We start from the raw sequence: 23,460 nt of genomic DNA, 5'->3' as shown, positions 1-23,460 counted from the left end.
ACTAAATACACACAAACTACACACAACAGTTAGCACATACACACTAAATACACACAACACACACAACACACACCGCAGTTAGCACATACACACTAAATACACACAACACACACGACAGTTAGCACGTACACACAAAATACACACAACACACACTTCAGTTAGCACATACACACAAACTACACACAAACTACACACAACAGTTAGCACATACACAAAATACATACAATACACACAACAGTTAGCACACACAAACGACATACAACACACACACCAGTTAGCACACACAAACTATACATAAACCACACACACACACCAGTTAGAAATATACACACAAACTGTACACAAACTACACACACAAACAATACAATATATCTGTTGCACATGTATGTAAATATATTTATATGTACTCAGTACTAGTAGTTTATATTTTATGCTCCTCCTCTTTTGTGTACCTTTATGAAATGTTGTGTTTGTTTGAGTTTCCCAGTTTAATTCTTGGTTGTTCATTCTGTTGGTTGTATGGGATAAACCTGTTTCTATGGTGAACACATGACAGTAAAACCCTGTGAATGCTGAATGTGTTCTTGTGCTGGAGTGAAGACAGTGCATACTTTTACCACCTCTGGTGTATCCAGGCACAACATTACACAATTCAACTAAATCAACAACTGCGCCTGAAAACCTTCAAGGAAACTGTATCCACAGAGGGAGCAGCCAGTTTCACCTAGGATGAGGTCATTTGGATCGGAGCAGTGTGCTTGGAAGCCAGGTATCAGAGTCATAAAGAAACAAAAGGAAAACGCCTCTGCGAGCTTTGAGCGGCGCTGGGCCACAGAAACATCATCTCTAAACCATCCAAATCACTACCAGAGCTCCACTGTTGCAACACTCGCTGCTTCACATGAGAAGCTGGCAGCAGAGGTGGGGAGGAGGTGGGGAGGAGGTGGGGGGGGGGAGGTGGAAAGAACTCCTCAGAGCTCTGCGTGTTTGTTGAGTAAGACCTGCTGGAACGGAGGTGTCCACCCTGTACACTGAAAGGACACGCCCCCTCCTGCTGGAACGGAGGTGTCCACCCTGTACACTGAAAGGACACGCCCCCTCCTGCTGGAACGGAGGTGTCCACCCTGTACACTGAAAGGACACGCCCCCTCCTGCTGGAACGGAGGTGTCCACCCTGTACACTGAAAGGACACGCCCCCTCCTGCTGGAACGGAGGTGTCCACCCTGTACACTGAAAGGACACGCCCCCTCCTGCTGGAACGGAGGTGTCCACCCTGTACACTGAAAGGACACGCCCCCTCCTGCTGGAACGGAGGTGTCCACCCTGTACACTGAAAGGACACGCCCCCTCCTGCTGGAACGGAGGTGTCCACCCTGTACACTGAAAGGACACGCCCCCTCCTGCTGGAACGGAGGTGTCCACCCTGTACACTGAAAGGACACGCCCCCTCCTGCTGGAACGGAGGTGTCCACCCTGTACACTGAAAGGACACGCCCCCTCCTGCTGGAACGGAGGTGTCCACCCTGTACACTGAAAGGACACGCCCCCTCCTGCTGGAACGGAGATGTCCACCCTGTACACTGAAAGGACACGCCCCCTCCTGCTGGAACGGAGGTGTCCACCCTGTACACTGAAAGGACACGCCCCCTCCTGCTGGAACAGAGATGTCCACCCTGTACACTGAAAGGACACGCCCCCTCCTGCTGGAACGGAGGTGTCCACCCTGTACACTGAAAGGACACGCCCCCTCCTGCTGGAACAGAGATGTCCACCCTGTACACTGAAAGGACACGCCCCCTCCTGCTGGAACGGAGGTGTCCACCCTGTACACTGAAAGGACACGCCCCCTCCTGCTGGAACAGAGATGTCCACCCTGTACACTGAAAGGACACGCTCCCTCCTGCTGGAACAGAGATGTCCACCCTGTACTGACCCTTTGCACCAACGTCACAGATATCATGTGACTCGGGCTGCAGTTTCATGGTGGACGGCAAAAGCAACACAACAAACAAATGAATGACTGACAGATTCTGTCTACAGCACTGAAAATAAAGTTTTGGAGTTGTCCTGTGAAGTGACTCACCTTACTGGACGGCACAATGAACGCTATTTGGAGAAGCTAGTGATAGCAGGGCTAGCTGCCGACCCATACCTTCTCCTTCCTGATGTGTTTACAGATCTATCAAAATCCTCCAGTCTACCGGAGTTTAAAGCACACGATCTGTCCCATTCTGTTCTAAATGCAGTGTCCCCATACACAGGTGCAGATCTAAAAGCAGACTAAAGTCTAGATGATCCCAGTTTTTAGTCTCAGGTTAGATTACCCAGTCGCTGTACTGCGCTCACGGCAGAGGAATGGATCTCATAATGGTAAAGGACAGATACAGCTAATGTTAGCTAGCTAGCTGTGTATGTTTTGAACATGTTTCCTCCATCATGCCATCCAAACTCAAATAGACTGGAACCAAAAGCAGCTGTAATGAACTAACATTGTGTAATAATGTTAGTGTGTGTCATCAGTATCCTACAGTATTAGCTCTGTTGTTGAAGTTTCTACTATCTACACACAGTCATATGTACAGTTCCACCACTAGAACATATGGAACAGCATCAGGACAACAACAGTAGGACATAGAACACAGTGGAGCTGGTCCAAAGGCAGACACTAGAACAACAGAGCTAATACTGAAGGTACTGATGACAGCCACTGGAACAGAGTGGCTCATAGGAGTTAACCCGGTCTACCACCTAGCTAGCATTTGGTGGAGCTAATGCTAATGCTGTGGACACAAACAGAGCCTGTTCTATCTGTAATATCAGGTCCATCAGATCCAGGCTCTGTCTGGAACCAGCTGAAACCATGGATGGAACCGTTGTGTGGGACCACTGGACGTTTAAAGCAGGGTTAAAAACGAACAAAAACGACAACGTTCAGTTCAAATTCTATATTAGCCGGTTTGCCGTCCAGTGTGCAGTCCAGCACTTCTGCCGTCCGTCATGGAGCTCATTAGCGGTGCGAACAGAGCATAACGTAATGTGCAAAGGGTCAATACTGGAAGGACACGCCTCCTCCGACTCCCACTCATGTTTCCCAGGATCCAACAGTGAGGGACAGATGGACCGGTCTGGTCCGGTCCGGTCCGGTCCGGTCCAACCTGTCCAGGTGGAGACTCTGGGACACGTGGGGACATACCTGTGTGTTTGTATTTATTTACCTGTGAGTTTGTATTTATTTACCTGTGTGTTTGTATTTATTTCCCTGTGTGTTTGTATTTATTTACCTGTGTGTTTGTATTTATTTCCCTGTGTGTTTGTATTTATTTACTTGTGTGTTTGTATTTATTTCCCTGTGTGTTTGAATTCATTTACCTGTGTGTTTGTATTTATTTACCTGTGTGTTTGTATTTATTTCCCTGTGTGTTTGTATTTATTTACCTGTGTGTTTGTATTTATTTACTTGTGTGTTGGTATTTATTTACCTGTGTGTTTGTATTTATTTACCTGTATGTTTGTATTTATTTACCTGTGTTGGTATTTATTTACCTGTGTGTTTGTATTTATTTACCTGTGTTTGTATTTATTTACCTGTGTGTTTGTATTTATTTACTTGTGTGTTGGTATTTATTTACCTGTGTGTTTGTATTTATTTACCTGTATGTTTGTATTTATTTCCCTGTGTGTTTGTATTTATTTCCCTGTGTGTTTGTATTTATTTCCCTGTGTGTTTGTATTTATTTCCCTGTGTGTTTGTATTTATTTCCCTGTGTGTTTGTTTTTCTTTACCTGTGTGTTTGTATTTATTTACCTGTGTGTTTGTATTTATTTACTTGTGTGTTGGTATTTATTTACCTGTGTGTTGGTATTTATTTACCTGTGTTTGTATTTATTTACCTGTGTGTTTGTATTTATTTACCTGTGTGTTTGTATTTATTTACCTGTGTGTTTGTATTTATTTACTTGTATGTTTGTATTTATTTACCTGTGTGTTGGTATTTATTTACCTGTATGTTTGTATTTATTTACCTGTGTGTTTGTATTTATTTACTTGTATGTTTGTATTTATTTACCTGTGTGTTGGTATTTATTTACCTGTATGTTTGTATTTATTTACCTGTGTGTTCGTATTTATGTCGGAGCAGAGAGCTGCTCTTCTGGAAGATCTTGTCGCACAGGTCGCAGGCGTACATGCCACTCTCCGTCTTCTTCATCTTCTTCCTCGGGGGGGCGGAGTCAGAGTCATTCTGCTCCTCCAGAGTGGACACGCCGTCCTCTAGTTTCTCCTCCTGATCAATATGACACATCATAGACGTATTCTTACCATTGGAGTGGAGAACAAACAGTCCATGAGTCAGACCACAGCGGTGTTTTCAGTGGAAAGGATGGCTCAGATTCCACTCACTGCTCTGTCTGGAGGCAGCGGTGGAATTTAAAAATCACTGAATTTTCACTTTGCGGCTGAGTCGACTCTTGGCCTGACACATAACAATACTGCTCAGGTCTGAGACCACCTCCAGGTTTGCCCTGTCCTGGGGCGGGTAAACCCCCTCCACTGACACAGCCAAACAGGATGCAAGTTATTATGAAGGAGCACATATATTCATGGGCTCTGTTTTACAAGGCAGGGCGATGCCAAACACTTAACACCAAAGTATAATCCAACAACAATCCATCAGCGGGGCAGGCAGAGGAGCGGCGTTTAGAGCAACTCCAGCAGATCGATAGGAGCTCTGCGCTAAAGTGCAGCCTCATGTTTTCTGGGTGACAGCCCAGGATGATCAGTCACCCCCCACCCCACCCCCACCCCAGATCCACATCCATCATTAGGAGCCCATTAGGTGTCTGCACAATGAAGAACTATTAAGGACGATCAGTTTTACAAAGAGCTGCATTCTGACATTTCTATATATGACTTATTGATTGGATTTGGTCTGATTTAAACTCTGTGTCATGTTCTTGTACTTTTTGAACAATAAGAAGTAATGATTTGGACCGGTGTTTGGACTGATGACTCCTTGAAGACAAAAGCCAATTTGATTCCACTCTACATCCTTCTGTTGTTCTCATTTTAAGGGTTTTTTGGCATATTTGGAACAGGCCTAATGCGAAATCTAATGTTTACCTCCGCCAGGAAGTATTGTGATCACTTTGCTTTGTGTGTTTGTTTGTGTGTTTGTTTGTTTGTTTGCTAGCAACTTTACAGGAAAACTATTACAACCACCTTTACCAAATTTTACCCACAGATAGGCCTAGGCCCTGGGACCAACCCAGTAAATTTTGGGCCAAGTAGGCCAAAGTTCAAGGTCACAGCAAGGTCACAAAACCTACAATTTTCCTATCTCTCATCATTGAGCAATTTTCCAAAATTCATAAAAAAAATTCAAAACGACTCCGATTAGCCTCCAATCTGATCCACCCGTAGCTTAGAACAATATCTTGTATCTGGCACAAAACTGTCCACATCCACTGTGGAATGTGGACTCTGTGAACATTTCAATTTACATTGAAAATCCCATTTACCACACATGTTTCATTAGAACTCAACAAATATTGATTAGAATTTAATATAATTTGACATACACATGACTGGTACCAAGCTTCAACTTTGTATGAAATATCCTTCCGCTCCGTTTCTCTTCCATTACGCTATGCACCATTTTCAAAAAATCATAAAAAATGCAATTTGTGAAATATCATTATGAAATTTGTTTTGCACATCCATAGTTTAAAAAGAAATAGTCAATCCACACATGCACACCGCTCGGGGTGCTTGGCGGAGGTTTGCGTTCTCTGAACACTTGTTCATATTGGAGAAGTGCAGGAGTAGCACTATGCTAAGGTAAGCAGGATAATGGTCTGGAGAGAAAAACAAAAAGGCCCAATCTACAACTATCCATATGTGTTCAAATGCATATAATCAGACAGTGGTTTTTCAGTTGAACTCAGCTGTTCTCTTCTTTACATCACAGAATACAGGTTAGTCTAATGCAGTCGTGCTTGATTTGCTTAAGCGCTTTCACACAAACGACTCAACCTGTGAACCAAAGTTCTAATGTAGTCACTTCCTACCAACATAAAGCCACTGCTATTTTGTCAGATTAACGTGAAAATTTAGTTGGTAGCTAGCCAGCTAGCTAACCGTGTGTTTGATGTCATGCCTCAGTCCAACAACACAAGTTTATCTCCTCTAGAAAAACACAGCTGCTTCAATTATGCATCAATACTGAATCGTTTCACTGCATTAGTTGTAATCTCGATGGTGACCATAATCTTGCTCTGGCCTCGTACATAAGCGGGTCATGGTCGGTGCCACTGTGGAAACAGTTTTCCTGATTCTTTTAACTTTCGAAAGAAGAACTTTTTCTACCTCAGGCACGACCACCAAGCCATAATAGAAAAGAGTCTGGTTAAAGGTGCGGGAGACTTTTGTGAGCAATTTTTCATCAGATCTGTCCAACCTCAGTCATATCCTCAGTATCACGAATCTGTAAGTCTTTCTGTGATTACTCACCTGAATCTCTCTCCGGTGAACAGTTTTGAAGTGCGAACCACCATTAACAGACCATATGTTTACAAACAGAGCCGAGAGGTCACTTGGGCATCTTCGGAATTTTGTTGCGATGTGCATTGTGGGAAGCGAAGGCTTGCACTGCTGTCTGACAGCAGCAGTGGCAGTGCGACCATATGATATTATATGATGAAAAAAAACACGCGCGGGGAAACGGCTGAAACGCAGAAACAGCTGGTGGAATATGCATAGAGGGAAGGAAGCTCCTACCGTTTCTGCCTCGTGTCTGTTCCAGCTGCCGCTGCCAGACAGCAAACCGGTGTTTCCCACAATGCACGTCGTGACAAAATTCCAAAGATGCCCAAGTTACCTCCTGGCTGTGTTTGTAAACATATGGTCAGTTTATGGTGGATGACACGTCAAAACTGTTCACTGTAATGCAAGAGATTCAGGTGAGTAATCACAGACAGACTTACAGATTCATGATACTGACGATATGACTGAGGTTTGACAGATTTGATGAAAAATTGCTCACGAAAGTCTCCCGCACCTTTTAGGCCAGTAGTCAGTGATACCCACCTTCACTCCGTTGAGTTGAATGGTCATGTCCTGCGTCTGGGTCCCCGCAGGGCTGTTAGCTGTAGTGGTGTAGGAATAGGCCAGCTGGGGGATCAGGATAGTCCGTTTGTTGGTGGTGGTCAGGGCCCGCAGGCACTGCATGCGGTTCTGGTCGGCGATTGCCACTAGAGTGGGAAGTTGAGTGGTCACAATGTTGATGGGGTTGGCACTTGTCTGGCTGGCGTACAGTGCGACGGGGCTGGTGCCCATGGCTGAGAGTGGCGAGGCCTCTTTCTTTGTGCAAGTTAGGTTCAGGGGTTCATCCTGATTGGTTGAGCCAGAGGCAGCGGAGGGGTTAATATAAGCCTTACTTACACCCTCTCCGCTTCATCTCTGTGCACTTTGGCAATGACAGGTCAAGGGGTCCCTCAGTGCTCTGGGGGGACGGGGCTGGGATGGGACCACCCAGCTGTCAGGTTTAGTGGTGAGGGGGAGGCCGGCGAGCTGTGGGCGCCGTTGACCTCTGCTGGGTGGCTTCTGTAGGGCTGTCCTGACTCACTGAAGGACTCATAGTGGTCATGTCCTTTCCTGGGACCAGAGACACCACACTGTTAGCTTCACAAGCGTCGTCTTCCTCAGACGGAGGTGTCGGAGCACCCAGTGATATCTGACCCTCCTGCATTTTATCAAACCACTTTTGACCACGTGGATCGGCAGGCTGACAGAGTCGGAGATCTTAGCTAGCTCATCCTTGGTGGGCTCTGCATTTAAGGCAAAGTAGGCTTGAGCAGGGACAGGAGGTTCTTGGGCTGGTTACCAGTCCTGCCTCTGACAGCAGGGCAGCAACAGCAGAATCAGACTTATCCAGACCTCCTCCGTTCAGCCTGAGACCATCCTTCTTGCAGTGTTTGAGGGCGTGGAGTGCTTCCAGGCCACCGGGACAGTTATCACACAGGAGGCAAGTTTTAGTGGTCTTTCCCTCTTCTTCTTTAGTCTCATTGGCCCTGGTTCCTCTGATAGTCAGATCCTCTGGAAGTTTCTGTGACTTGAAGGTCTCAGTGGTCGTCTGACCCGGGGACATTGGTTCTTTCTTCAGGTTTTGAGCTGTCAGCTGGCCCTGGTTAGGGTCCAAACTGTAGTTTATTATTATTTTTGCATTTCCATCCTGACCCACAATAGGCAGACTAATGGCTGAGATGAGTTGCTGCTGCGGTGGGTGGAGCGTTCCAGTGGTTAACCCCGAGTTCATCTGCCCCTGGCCTTTGCTTTCCAGCACCTGTCGAATGACGTTACCATCCACTGCCACTTTGAGAGCGTTCTGCAGGTCTGCCAGGTTGATGCTGATGGGAGACACTAGCCCCACTGTGGGCAGGACCACGGCCTGGACTGTGCCCTGCAGTGGAGCGGCAGCGCCTCCGTTGAAAAACCCCCCCCGTTCATTCCGGCCAAGGCCCGGAGATGTCATCACTGTAGGCTTGTACTCGTAGTCCACCGGCTCGGTTTTGATCTGGTTGAGGGGGCAGCTGCTCCTGTAGGGGCTTACTGTGTTCCAGCTTCTCCCTGATCTGAGTACGGAGGACTGACGGTGATGAGGGCAGGACCGGCGACGGCCCCTTGGCCTGGGTTTTGGGGTCCCTATGCGAGGCCTGCCATTCACTGAGATGACGCTGATGCACTTCTTACTGCTGATGTGGGAGCTGTACGAGCCTGAGTGGGAAAAGCGCTTTTTGCAGTTGGAGCATTCATATGGTTTCTCACCTGTATGAAACCACAATGTGTAGAGCAGGGGGGGGCAGAAAGGGGGGGGGGGGGGGGCAGAGCAAGAGATTTCCATTAGTAAATGAACCTAAATGAGCAAACTACAGCATGAGCAGTAAGGCAGGAAACAGCTCTAATGCATTTCAATGATGCTTAAAGGCTGATGTAATGGCACCGGTGGGAAACGCCCCTGTCTAATTACTGTCCCAAAAGAAACCCAATGATAGCACATTAAGGAAGAGCACACAATGGACTGAAGCATGACAGCAGATGAACACCTACACACAGCTGAATGAAACATATGTAACATACATACAAGTTCAGTGGAGACTGAAACATACATAACATACACATGAGTTCAGTGGAGGACAGTCCAAACTGCTAACACTCACACTGAGCAGCATCACGAGGACATGGGAACATGAGAACATGAAAACATGAGGACCTGTGGACCTGAGGCGTCCACTCACTCACCGCTGTGGATGCGTAGGTGCTCCTTCAGATGGTGCTTGTATTTAAATGCTTTGCCACATTCAGTGCACTTGAATTTGCGATTGCCTGCCGACTGTGTGATGTGTCTCTGTCAGAGGAGGTAGAAGGGTCATTCAGTGAAACACACAATGAAAACACAACCTTTGAACTGCTACTAATTCATGTCACAATGTCATTAATCAATCTAGGGCAAAAGTTCATGTTGATTTATCATGTTTGGAAGTGAGCTGTACTACAGTGGTCATGGCTCCGGAGGGTTAGTGGACTGTAAAATGATTCTGATACTACATTATATATTGAAAGACAGTGTATGACCAATTAGTTTATTGAAAGTCATGAGAATTTATTTGCCACAAGAAAATGTCCATAATAGAAAATGTTTTTATTCTATGTGTCCTCCTTCTTTCTCAATAACTGCCTTCACACGCTTTCTGAAACTTGCACAAGTGTTCCTCAAATATTGGGGTGACAACTTCTCCGATTCTTCTTAATAGTATCTTCCAGACTTTCTGGTAATAGTTTTGCTCATAGTCATTCTCTTCTTTCCATTATAACAGTCTTTATGGACACTCCAACTATTTTGAAATCTCCTTTGGTGTGACGAGTGCATTCAGCAATCACCACACTCTTTGACGTTTGCTTTCCTGATTACTCATATGGGCAAAAGTTTCTGAAAAAGGTATGGATATAGTTTAGTTATGATTATGACATCAGTATATGTTTGGTTTCAAAACAAGGGACGTATTGGGTCTGCTGAGAAAAAACAACTAAATGTTCATTGTACATTTTGCTTCCCCACCCTGTATATATATATATATATATAATATTATATATATATAGATAGATAGATAGATAGATAAATAGATATAGATATATAGATATAGACAGACAGACAGACAGACAGACAGACAGACAGACAGACAGACAGACAGATAGATAGATAGATAGGATGAGATAGATAGATAGATAGATAGATAGATAGATAGATAGATAGATAGATAGATAGATAGATAGATAGATAGATGATAGATAGATAGATAGATAGATAGATAGATAGATAGATAGACAGACAGACAGACAGACAGACAGACAGACAGACAGACAGACAGACAGACAGACAGACAGACAGACAGACAGACAGACAGACAGACAGACAGATAGATAGATAGATAGATAGATAGATAGATAGATAGATAGATAGATAGATAGATAGATAGATAGAAGGACTCTGATACCAGTAGAACATTAATACTGTATATAGAACACACTGAGCTATAAACGGATCCGAAATGAAACATAAGGCTTTAGCCCTGATGATAAACTACAACTATTCTATTCTTTTCTATTCTTTTCTATTCTATGTTGTAGTGCTGCGGTGGGTGGACGGTGGGTGTGCTGTACCTGGTCCCGCCCAGCCTTGTGGGCCGTCATATGTCTGTCCAGTTGAGCACGGTATGCGAAGGTGTAGCTGCACTCGGAGCAGCTGAAGGTGTCCTCGGTCTTCTCGTGGCGGTACTTGATGTGTTCTTTGAGGGAACTGTACCGTTTGTACCCCCGAGAACAGTAGGGACAGGTGAGCAGCTGAGAGAACGAGTCTGGAGTTCCTGTGATGGAGAACACACATGAGGAGGAGGTGTGTGTGTGTGTGTGTGTGGGGGGGGGGGGCGGTGACAGACCCTCCCCCACAGGTAAACACCCCCCAGGTAACCACACAGACTACAGCTGATTGGTCAACAGTAGAAACACCCTCCTGTATACAGAGCAGCCTTTAACCCCTGAGTCCTGACTGCAGGTAAAGGTTCACTGTGGTCTGTGTTTCAGTTTCAGCGGTCTGTGTTTCAGCGGTCTGTGCTTCAGCGGTCTGTGTTTCAGCGGTCTGTGTTTCAGTGGTCTGTGTTTCAGTTTCAGTCTGGTTTCAGCGGTCTGTGCTTCAGGGTCTGTGTTTCAGTTTCAGCGGTCTGTGTTTCAGCGGTCTGTGCTTCAGCGGTCTGTGTTTCAGTGGTCTGTGTTTCAGCGGGTCTGTGTTTCAGTTTCAGCGGTCTGTGTTTCAGCGGTCTGTGCTTCAGCGGTCTGTGCTTCAGCGGTCTGTGTTTCAGTGGTCTGTGTTTCAGTGGTCTGTGTTTCAGTTTCAGCGGTCTGTGTTTCAGCGGTCTGTGCTTCAGCGGTCTGTGTTTCAGTGGTCTGTGTTTCAGCGGTCTGTCTCCCACACAGGTGAAGCATTAGTGCATTAACAGGTGATGTATTGGGCTCCAGTGCACACAGGTGAGGGCCTCAGGATGGAACACACACACATTATCACCCAGGTATCGCTCTGTGACTCACAGCTGGTACAAATTTACTCAGGTGCTGCTGTGCCCCCCCCCACCCACCCCCCAATGGTAGCAGGTAAAAGCCAAAAGCCCCAGAGCCATAAAAGCTCTTGTGTGCTGCACTTAACAAATAGTGGTGTGTGTAATGATGTTGGAGAGTGGCGTTAATGGGGTGGAGTTAACACCTGAGGTGAGGGGGCACAGGTAGAGCCGTCCCTGGGGGCGGGGGTGTAGGAGGGGGGGTGTAATTACTGCTGCTGGAATAGTGTGAGAGAGCCCAGTACTGTGGGCTCTGGGGAGGACACACTCATGTGTGGGTTACAAACTAAAGTGTGCAGTACTACTAATAAACATACAGAACATTTATATATGAGGTAGAAATGTTTGGTGTCTGTTGAATATTTGTTCAGAATCTGTTTCAAACTGAAACAGGTTCATGTGTTCACTCATATGTACTGTATGTCCACACGTGCACGTAATAACCTGACCCATGGGTGTCCTGTGGGTGTCATGTGGGTGTGTCCTGTGGGTGTCATGTGGGTGTGTCCTGTGGGTGTCATATGGGTGTGTCCTGTGGGTGTGTCCTGTGGGTGTCCTGTGGGTGTTCTGTGGGTGTGTCCTGTGGGTGTCCTGTGGGGTCTGGGGGTTTGTCCTGTGGGTGTGTCCTGTGGGTGTCATATGGGTGTGTCCTGTGGGTGTGTCCTGTGGGTGTCATATGGGTGTGTCCCGTGGGTGTGTCCTGTGGGTATGGGTGGCGTCCCGTACCGTTCTCGTCGTGGACGCTGGCGTCAGGCGTGCCCAGCCGCTGCAGCTCGTCCTCTGGGGCTTCTGGGTAGATGACGGCCGTGTCTCCTTGCTGGAGCATCTCCTCCACCAGGGCGTCTGTGCTGCCATCGTCCTCGGCGTCGGACACACAGTCTTCCTTCACTGAGAGCAGACGGACGGACACACAGCTGTTATTGAGCGTCCATGAAACCTCAGCCTTCGGATATGAAATGTGATTATCCAATCGTGTGACGGTGAGCGTTGGAGTAACTGAAGCCCAGGCCTGGGTAATGACATGTTCAGCAGCACAGAAAACAAACATCCTGAATGCTTGGCCTCACAATAGGACGAGAAAACTAATTAGCATCAAAGGGCGCCCAGGCTGCGCTCTGAGCACGCTGCTCTTTGTAGCGGCTCAATGAGCGGCCTCTATTCACCACCTTAGGTAACATACTTATGTCCGACACTCATTATTACCTGATGAATCTGGACCTGATGTGTTGCAGTAGATACACATACACATCATCACCTCTGAAGGGGTTCGGCCTCGGACTGGCCTTCATGTCCCTGTACGTGACAGGCAGCATGTGGGCGTCGGCCTGAGTCCTGCTCCAATAACCAGCACTAATATACACTGGTTTATTAATGTTTTAGAAATGATCTGACGCAGACATTCAATGTGTGAAATGTTCCATATTTGAATCAGATTAATTGTTAAACTAATGACCACAGCATTGGTTTAGTTCATATTTTATATATACACATATACATACAGTATATATATATATATATATATATATATATATATATATATATATATATATATATATATATATATATATATATATGATGGTGTGTTCTTCCACATATATGTTGGTTTAGTTAATTTATCCAATAGATCTCTAAATGTTCCACTGACAGAACCTGTACAGTCTGTATATTGTGTATTGTGTAAATTGTGTAGTATTGTGTATATTGTGTATATTGTATAGTATTGTGTATATTGTGTATTGTGTATATTGTGTAGTATTGTGTATATTGTGTATATTGTATAGTATTGTGTATATTGTGTATTTTGTGTATATTGTGTATTGTGTATATTGTGTATATTGTGTATTGTGTATATTGTGTATTTTGTGTATATTGTGTATTGTGTCGTATTGTGTATATTGTGTATATTGTGCATTTTGTGTATATTGTGTATTGTGTCGTATTGTGTATATTGTGTATTTTGTGTATATTGTGTATTGTGTCGTATTGTGTATATTGTGTATATTGTGCATTTTGTGTATATTGTGTATTGTGTCGTATTGTGTATATTGTGTATTTTGTGTATATTGTGTATTGTGTCGTATTGTGTATATTGTGTATATTGTGCATTTTGTGTATATTGTGTATTGTGTATATTGTGTATATTGTGTACATATCCCTCCTGTGTGAGCATGTGTGTGCACGCTGGTGTGTGATTGGACCTAATAACCACATGGGTCCGGCTCAGTTTGGACCACGGTGCCGGTGTTTACTGGATCCACTAAAGCTGCTGCTGGGTCAGTCCTGGGTCCAGCTGTGCTCCCCTCAGACCTGGACCAGGTGGACCACCCCTACGCTCACATGGACTTCCTGTGGTGCACCTTAATGAAGAAGCCGTGAACCAATAAAAGCATGTGTGTCAGGTGTTGCTATGGTTACGACCGCAGGGCCCTGTAACCGTCCCCTGGTGGATGTCTACGTCCAGCGGACAGCAGGTGCTGAGGACGTGGGAGTGTGGACTTGTTGTCCCACAGCGGACGGAACACGGGGGGGGGACGGGGGACGGTTCAAACCAAAGGTCAAATAGAACCCACACATGAGTGTGTTGGTTCCACAGGTTGAACACAGAGGTGGAACCTGTGGAACCAACACAGGATACAGGGTGGGTTCTCCATCTGAACTGGGTCAGATCATCAACCACAGGTGAAGGTTCTGTCAAAAGAACCACAAGTAGAAAAATACAATCTGAGGATTTGAGTTTAGAACTGGACTGTTTCCATCTGTCGTCCTTGTATTCATATTTTATTTATATTTTATTTTCTGCTCTATATTATATTTTATTTTCTGCTCTTTATTTTTATTTTATTTTCTGCTCCATATTATATTTAATTTCTACTCTATTATATTTTATTTTCTGCTCTATATCATATTTTATTTTCTGCTCTATCTTATATTTTATTTTCTGCTGATGTGCCTGTGTTCATCTCCCATCCCTTGCTCAAAGGCACTGTTCTCACACACCTCCAGGCTCGGCGTGTGTGGGTTCAGTGTGTATGTGAAGTGCGTTCACAGCTGGGGGTCTGTGGTCCACAGGTATTCCAGACTGTTCTGTTGTCTTCAGTCCTCGTATGTGTCTGTGTGTTCGTCTCTGGACTCTGTGTGGAGCACAGACTGAAGGCCTGAAGGTTCAGAGCCACGTTATCAGGCGCTTCCCCTGACGTGAAACATCGCACAGGCCATTTTTGTGCTGACGCAGGGATGTGAACGCACCGCTGCACAAGAGGAACATCCGCTCAAAACACCCGACGGAACGCAGCCCTGGGAGGTTGGAGCCGAAGAACTAAAGAGGAACGAAAGTCTGTGTGTGTGTGTGTGTGTTTTTGACCAAACTCCATCTGAACACAAACTCACAGGACCACCCACCCACTCTGTTCTCTATTCTCATCCTTCTCTGCCCACATCTCTGCAACGTGATATCCCATGATGCATTTCCTGTCCCCAGCTGACCTTTGCCCTCACTGCTTCCTGCCGCCGTGCGTCCGGGCCCGTTCGTAGATTCTATCGCGTCCTCCATCTTGGACAGAGATAAGGATTTACAGCAGGGCTCTCCAACTCATGTTCTTTCAGGTCCCACATTCAACCAGATTTGATCTGCAGTGGACCGAACCAGTGAAATAAGAACAGAAGAACCTACAAATAATGACGACTGCACGTTTTTGTCTTTGTTTTAGTGCAAGAAACCCATGAAATTATGAAAATACTTACTTTTATAAACTATCCGAACAAAAAAAGACGTGAATAACTTGAAAAAACTGAAATTTCTTAAGAAAATGTAGTGCAATTTTAACAATATTCTGCCTCCACTTCTCATTTGTCCATGTGCATTCAGATCTACAAAGACACTAAACACTGAGGAACAGGAAGAAAAGAGTTCAAACTGGACTGAATTTTCTTTACCCATTTCAGGTTGTTCATATTTGTTCAGGTTATTCACATTTTATTGTTACAGGAGAGTTTATAAATGTAAATATTTTCATAATTTAATGTTATTTTTTGCACTAAAATAAAAAAAAACATTTGAAGTTAATCAGCATAATGTAATATTTTTTTCACATCAAACTGAGAACAAAATCTGGAGTCATTCTTTTTTGTCGGTTATTCTGCTGTTATTATTACCTCCACCAGGAGGTATTGTGATCACTTTGTGTGTTTGTTTGTTTGTTTGTTTGTTTGTTTGTTTGTTAGCAGCTTTAGGGGAAAACTCTTCCACCCATCTTTCTCAAATCTTCCCCACAGATAGGCCTAGGCCCTGGGACCAACCCATTCAAGTTTGGTCCCAGTAGGCCAAAGTTCAAGGTCACAGCAAGGTCACAACATCTACAATTTTCCTGTCTGTCATCACTGAGCAATTTTCCAAAATTCATTAAAAAATTCAAAACATCTCCGATTAGCCTCCATTTGGATCCACCTGTAGCTTAGAACAATATCTTGTATCTGGAACTAAATTGTCCACATCCACTGTGGAATGTGGACTCTGTGGACATTTACATTTAACATTCAAAATCCCATTTACCACACATTTAAAATTAGAACTCAACAAATATTGATGTGAATTGAATATAATTTAACAGACACATGACTGGTACCAAGCTTCAACTGTTTCTGCTGTATGGAACAACCTGGAAACTGTTGAATTTAAACAGGAATAGTCGATCCACACATGCACACTGTTCGGGGGCTTGGCGGAGGTTAGCGTTCTCTGAACACTTGTTATTTGACTGTAGATCATACTGGTCTGTATGTGGAACCTGAACTAAAATGAGTTCTACAGCCTTGACTGTGGAATTCAAATTCATCCCAGGGGCCGGATTGGAACCTTTTGGCGGGACGCATGTTTGACAGCCCTGATTTACACCAAACCCAGTGAAGGTGTTCTGTTATCTGCCATCAGCAGTGTCAGCTGGAGGTGCTTCCACGCTGGGAGGGGTTTGCTTATTGTTGGCTTCGTCCTATCAAACAGTCCTGTCTCATCTGGACCGTCCTCCGGCCCTCAGGAGATCCTTCCTTCCTTTCCGGTGCAGAAGGGTGTCTCAGTTTGGACAGAACATCATGACATAAAGCACACAGGAATGTCGGCGTTCCAGCCGGTCCACAGCTGATCCACATGGATCTGGGACCGACTCAGAGGAACTTAATCTATCATCATTATGTCAGAGCAGCAGAAAGAAAAGACTCGTCCATCGCGTCTACTCTACAAAATCTCGTCTATCTAAAACGTATAATAACAAATCTCCAGAATGTGACAGATGTAATCTTATTCACACATTCTGGTTCGGTCCACAGCTGGTTGACTTTTGGACCCAAGTTTTTACCATCATCTCTAATGTAACTGGTAGGAAAATTAATCCACTCCCCTTGAGTGCCCTATTTGGGATTTTTGTCAGGACACCTTCCCTCTCCACCTCTCAAAGTAATTCTCTTGCATTTATGACCATTCTTGCGAGAAGGGTAACTGTCCTGAAATTGAAATCACCTCAGCCCCCTTCCTTTATTCACCGGCTCACAGACGTCCTGTATTTTCTCAAATTGAAAAAAAATTAGAACGACACTTTATGCCTCCGCCGATAAATTTTCACAAATCTGGAATCCTTTGTTTCAACTAGTCAGGAAAACTAATTTCCCCTTTGCTCCAGATTGACCTTTATGCTAATTTTTCCACCTGGTCCTCTTCTTTGTTTTTTCTATTCAGTAATGCACCTTGTGTGACATATAACGCATCAATATTCTAAATGTGGATCTTTTAAGACCTTTTTTTGTTTGTTTAGTTTTTTTTTTGGGGGGGGGGGGGGCTTTTTGTTTTTGTTTGTTTTTTGTTGTTGTTTGTTTTTGTTAATGGAAAAGGTTGGTGTACTTGTTCTTGTTCTTGTGTTTGTTTGCATATATAGAAAAAAAAAGGAAATTGTGCAACAATTTATTTTCAGTTGATGTCACATATGATACAGTATTTGTATTGCCCAGTTTCTATAAAACTCCAAATAAACAAAGGTTGGAAAAAAAAGTAGTAAGAAAAGTCGTTCAGTCAGATGAACTGAGCTGCAAGGTTCTAATAGTTTTGGATTTTTCATTCTAGTTTAGTTTCATTTAGTTTTGACTTTTTTTTTTCGCTAATTCAGTTAGTTTTAATTCATTTTTAGAGCAGGTTTGCTAGTTTTTATTAGTTTTTGTTTTTGTCTAAATGCTTAGTTTTAGTTTAGTTTTAGTTTTTTCATATCTTTTCTCTTCTTCACCGTCATACTCCCATAAATCCCAGACAGGACTCTGCTGCTTAGTCTCCATGTTTCCGACTCTAAACCAAGTGACAGACCATGAAGTACCGTACGGTGCCACCAGCTAAAACTGATGGAGTGAAATAAATCAATTTCGTATCAATCCAACATTGACAAAATGAAAACGAAAGGAATTTTATCCTTAATTTTATCCATTTTAGTTACTTTGTAAGCTCACAATATAGTTTCAGTTAGTTATGTTTTTTTCTTTTAATTATAGTTTTTATTTATTTCAGTTAACAAAAATGTTTTTACAATTCTAGTTTTCGTCATTTAGTTAGTTTTCGTTAACGATAATAACCTTGCTGAGCTGTGCACCTTCATTCCTCCAACAGTGCACTCCAGTCCAAGAGGCTGTTCAGCTCACTCACACTTCATCTTCTGAAGTCCTCCGCTCATATTTCCAGGCAGTTCCACCCAGACTTTGCTGTCATTAAGTGCAGCCTAGCAGCCTCACAATATCAAAGCCGTCCAGATCCACCCTGCCTATTCTCTGGGATTTAATCATGCTCTGCAGTCATTGAATATAAAGGAGACGTCCTCCCAGTTCAACACTCCTTCTACCTTTTCCTCTCAGGGCGTTCGTCAGCGGAGCTCGTTCTTAGTTTACGGCACCAACACCCTGCCAACACTGTAAAAAAAAATCTGCAATTTAACAGAATTTTCACTGTTTATTTTACAAATTTTTCCTGCTTTTTAAGATACAGGAAAATATCAATGAGATGACAAAATAACCGTGACTGTGAAAGTATTTGTTCTGTAAGTTTAGCCAGACTTGTTTGTTACTTGACAAATATCTTGTGTAATTACAGGAGGTTTCACAACAAAAATGTTGAATAAATGTATTTTTGTGAATGTATAACATGTATAAGCACTGATAAACTGTCCAAATACAGTTTTTATCAGTGGAGTGGACAACTGAGTCTCATTGAAAATTATTTATATAGAGATATTTATAGGTAATTTGATTTTTTTAATACATGAAAATAGTCTTTATTTAACATTAAAAAGTCAAAAAAATATGCAAAATCTCATGTAAAGTTAGGGCAAAAACTGTATTTTAATTATGGAAAATTACCATATTTTTATGAAATGGTTGTTTTCTGTTATTTAACTGTATTTTTTTCAGCACCCATGCTGCCAGAATACTACCGTTTTGTTTTGTTTTTTTACAGTGTATAAAGGAGACGTCCTCCCAGTTCAACACTCATTCTATCTTTTCCTCTGAGGGCGTTCGTCAGCAGAGCTCGTTCTTAGTTTACTGCACCAACACACGTTCATTTAAGAGGGAATGAGTAATGACAGCGAGCAGGGGGCCCATGATACCATATAATCAGGAGGAATGATTCAGAACAAGAGAAACAGCAAGACACAAGAGGGTGTACAAGCAGAAAAAGTAACAGCACATGCAGCACTGACAAACCAGCCTTTGGTTTAGCAGCGCAGCTCCGCCCCCCAGGGGGAACGGTGTCCAGGCTTTAATCTGAAGCCCAGTTCCACTGAGGGGCAGATTAGTGGGTGGTGGTCACCTTTCAAGGCTGCACCAGGCATGTGTGTGCTCAGGAGAGAAACCTACAGGGGGAGGGATGGGGGGGGCTTGTTTAGAGAGCGCCAGAATGTGGCTTTCACCGTGTTTCATCAGTCCCATCCTCAGCCACAGCGGAGATGGTGCTTGATGTATGAGATGAAAGCCAGGGGGGTGGGGTGGGGGTATACGAGCACACATGAGTGAAGGCCAGGGTGTAAGAAAATATTATCAGTATCACAATAAATCATGATATTTCATTTCACAATACTGTATCAAGATAAAAAAAGTACTGTATTGATATTTTATACATTTATTCAAATGCAGATAGGTGGAGGTTCATTTTTGTTATAGTTTTTCCAGCTCTTATTTCTATATTCACATACTCTTATTTCTATATTTACATGGATATTTACTCTCTTATTGCTATATTCACATACTCTTTTATTTCTATATTCACATGGGTATTTTACTCTTATTTCTATATTCACATGGGTATTTTGTCCAGTTGTTTGTTTACTACAACAGTACTATTGTGATACTGCAGGTCATACATGTAGTTTTTTTAAATTGATAACACAGTTTTGTTAAATAATGGATAATTCAATCACCCTAAAAGCACTTTTTACAGTCTGAAAGAGGCCAATGTTTGTTTGTTTTTATTGAGAATGCACAAAAATAATAATCTGATGTTGGATGAGGGCGACACAGTGGTGCAGTGGATAGCACTGGTGCATCACAGACAGAAGGTCCTGGGTTCGATTCCAACACCAGTCGACGGGGGGTGGGACCTTTCTGTGTGGAGTTTGCATGTCCTCACCCATGTCTGCGTGGGTTTCTTTCTGGGTTACTCTGGCTCCCTCCCACAATCCAAAGACATGCACTGATAGGTTAATTGGTTAATCTAAATATTCCATAGGTGTGAATGTGAGAGTGATTGTTTATATGTTCAGCCATGCGATGAACTGGCTGGGATAGGCTCCAAGAGACCCCCGTGACCCCAGTGAGGATAAAGTGGGTGCAGAAAATGAAATGAATGAATGTTGGATGATTCAGGGACTGAACATTATGGATTCTTGTCGCAACAGAATACGAACATTTAAGCAGAATCTTAAACTGTGATGTCTGTAAACTTTATTATTTATTTATTTATTTGTGTGTTTTTTGAATCTGTACAGCCACATGTTAAAACTTATTTATCCAAATGCTGCAGTATTAGTTTTCCAGAAAGTAATCTTTTAAAAAAAAGAAACAAAATAAAAACTATTGCCATATGAACAGTATCATGATATATTGTGATATATTGTATTGGGATCCTTGTATTGTGATTCATATTGTATCACCAGATTCTTCCCCTAGTGAAGGCGGCACACAATCTGCCTGATCAGGCACAAGTGTGGAGCAGCGCCAGATCTGTGAGCTGTTTCAGTCGAACTCATGCTTCTGATGTGTTTAATGTTCACCAGCTCAGGCCAAACAAGGACATTATTCTTCCTCCAACTTCCCTTTATGAAGGAGGTGCAGCTGCAGAGGAGGAGGAGGAGGAGGAGGGTGTAGGGTGAGGAGTGAGCAGATCCACAAAGCACAGGTCTGCAATCTGAAGGAGTTAGATGAAGGAGTGACTGGTGAGAACGACCATGAACGATGCAACATAAACACAAATGAAACAGAAGAGCAGGTGAAGTCTGTGTGGTTTGGTTTCACCTCAGATTTCAAGTGTGTGAAACTGTCCAAAGGATTAAAACAGGCTGAAGAATGAAGACGACCAAGTGAAGGACCGCATTTCACAGAAGAGAAACAAAACGCAACGCAGCGGAGATTCACAGCCACAAAAACACAGAGGATGGTCTGTAAATTCCAGGGAGAGACCTTCGAAAGCAAAGCACTGAACTAACAGACTGTGTGTGTGTGTGTGTGTGCGTGTGTGGTGTGTGTGTGTGTAAATAAAGTGAAACTGCTACTAAAACTGACTGCATGACAGTTGAGTCATCTCACTGGAAAGGAATTTCAGCAAAAATCCCTCCCAAAACTGAAACTAATGTGTTTGTGGACATTTTCACATGTGTTATTTGACCTGTTGCTAAATCAAACCCCGTTGGTCTCACTCATCTTCACTGACAATAACTTTGGTCCAAACTCTGTGACCTGGGACATAAATATACAGTATGTACCTGGCAACACACACACACATACACACACACACACACACACCAAAGTTATTGTCGTTAACTAAAATTAACGAAATGAGGAAAACTAGAACTGTAAAAAGATTTTCGTTAACTGAAATAAATAAAAACTATAATTAAAGAAAAAAAAAACGATAACTAACTGAAACTGTATTGTGTGTTACAAAACTAACTAAAACGGATAAAAATTATGGATAAAATTCCCTTTGTGTTCATCTTTGTCAACGTTGGATTGATACGAAATCGATTTATTTCACTCAAGCAATTTTAGCTGCTGGCACCATATGACATTTAACGGTCCGTCACTTGTGGTTTCCAGTCGTCTTCTGGTCCCCACTCTACTGGAAACATGGAGACTAAAGTTGGAGAAAGCAGCAGAGTCCTGTCGGGATTTATTTGAATACGACGACAGAGAAGAAGAGAAAAGATATGAAAAAAAATAAAACTAAACTAAAACCAAGTGTTCAGAGAACACAAACCTCCGCCAAGCTCCCGAACGGTGTGCATGTGTGGATCGACTGTTCTGTTTAAATTCAACAGTTTCCAGGTTGTTCCATACAGCAGAAACAGTTGAAGCTTGGTACCAGTCATGTGTCTGTTAATTATATTCCAATTCACATCAATATTTGTTGAGTTCTAATTTTAAATGTGTGGTAAATGGGATTTTCAATGTTAAATGTAAATGTCCACAGAGTCCACATTCCACAGTGGATGTGGACAATTTTCTGCCAGATACAAGATATAGTTCTAAGCTACAGGTGGATCAAATTGGAGGCTAATCGGAGTCATTTTGAATTTTTAATGAATTTTGGAAAATTGTTCAATGATGACAGATGGAAAATTGTAGATGTTGTGACCTTGCTGTGACCTTGAACTTTGGCCTACTTGGCCCAAAATGGAATGGGTTGGTCCCAGGGCCTAGGCCTATGTGTGGGGAAGATTTGGGAAAGATGGGTGGAATAGTTTTCCTGTAAAGCTGCTCAAACAACAACAAACAAACAAACAACAAACATGCAAACAAACACACAAAGCAAAGTGATCACAGTACCTCCTGGCAGAGGTAACAAGCAAACCTGCTCTAAAAACTAATTAAAACTAACTGAATTATCGAAAAAAAAAAAAGTCAAAATTAAATAAAACTAAACTATAATGAAAAATGCAAAACTATTAGAACCTTGACACACACACGCACACACACATCTGAGGCCTTGGATGCAGGTTCAAACCTCCGTCAGCACCTGCAATTGTTGTTTCAGTGTGAAGGGGGGGCAGTGTGTATGTGTGGGGGGTGACGTGGCTCCTTCCTGCAGGGCTGGTCTGCCTGTGACGTCACTTCCACAGTTGGAGGTAAACAGAAGTTCACGGCGGCCCCTCTAATGCCCACCAGTGCCATAAAGCTCCGACTGCAGGTTCTATTTTCTGTATTCGAAGGTCTCGGCCTGCGTTGGCATTGTCTGTGTTTCAGATGCTGCTTCCTGCCTCAGTTTGAAACCAGTGTAGTACCTGTTTCCGTACACGAGCTGTTTCACAATGAGACAAAAGCTCAACGGTTCACAGATGTCACCCACGTCTGAACTCAGCCGGTGTCACGTCAGCGGGGGGTCCGAGTGAAACGGCAAGGAACTGTTGATGTCATCAGAAACCAGGAGGTGGAGCGACACCTTCATGTTCATGAGCTGGAGGCGCTTCTTCTGAGCTGATCAGAGCATGTGTCATGCTCTAACTAGAGATGTAACGATTGCCGGTATAACGATAAACTGCGGTAAAATCGCAGATGGTTAGTAT

At 43.4% G+C, this 23,460-nt stretch overlaps 1 pseudogene; it reads right to left on the bottom strand.

Moving 5' to 3' along the window:
- Positions 1-23,460, bottom strand: part of LOC115411089 (zinc finger E-box-binding homeobox 1-like) — a 39,959-nt pseudogene that overhangs the window by 6,245 nt on the left and 10,254 nt on the right.

Source organism: Sphaeramia orbicularis, chromosome 20 (assembly GCF_902148855.1).
Source record: "Sphaeramia orbicularis chromosome 20, fSphaOr1.1, whole genome shotgun sequence".
Classification (NCBI taxonomy): domain Eukaryota; kingdom Metazoa; phylum Chordata; class Actinopteri; order Kurtiformes; family Apogonidae; genus Sphaeramia; species Sphaeramia orbicularis.
The sequence above is the reverse complement of the archived record's forward strand: the minus strand, read 5'-3'. Positions and strand labels throughout refer to the sequence as shown.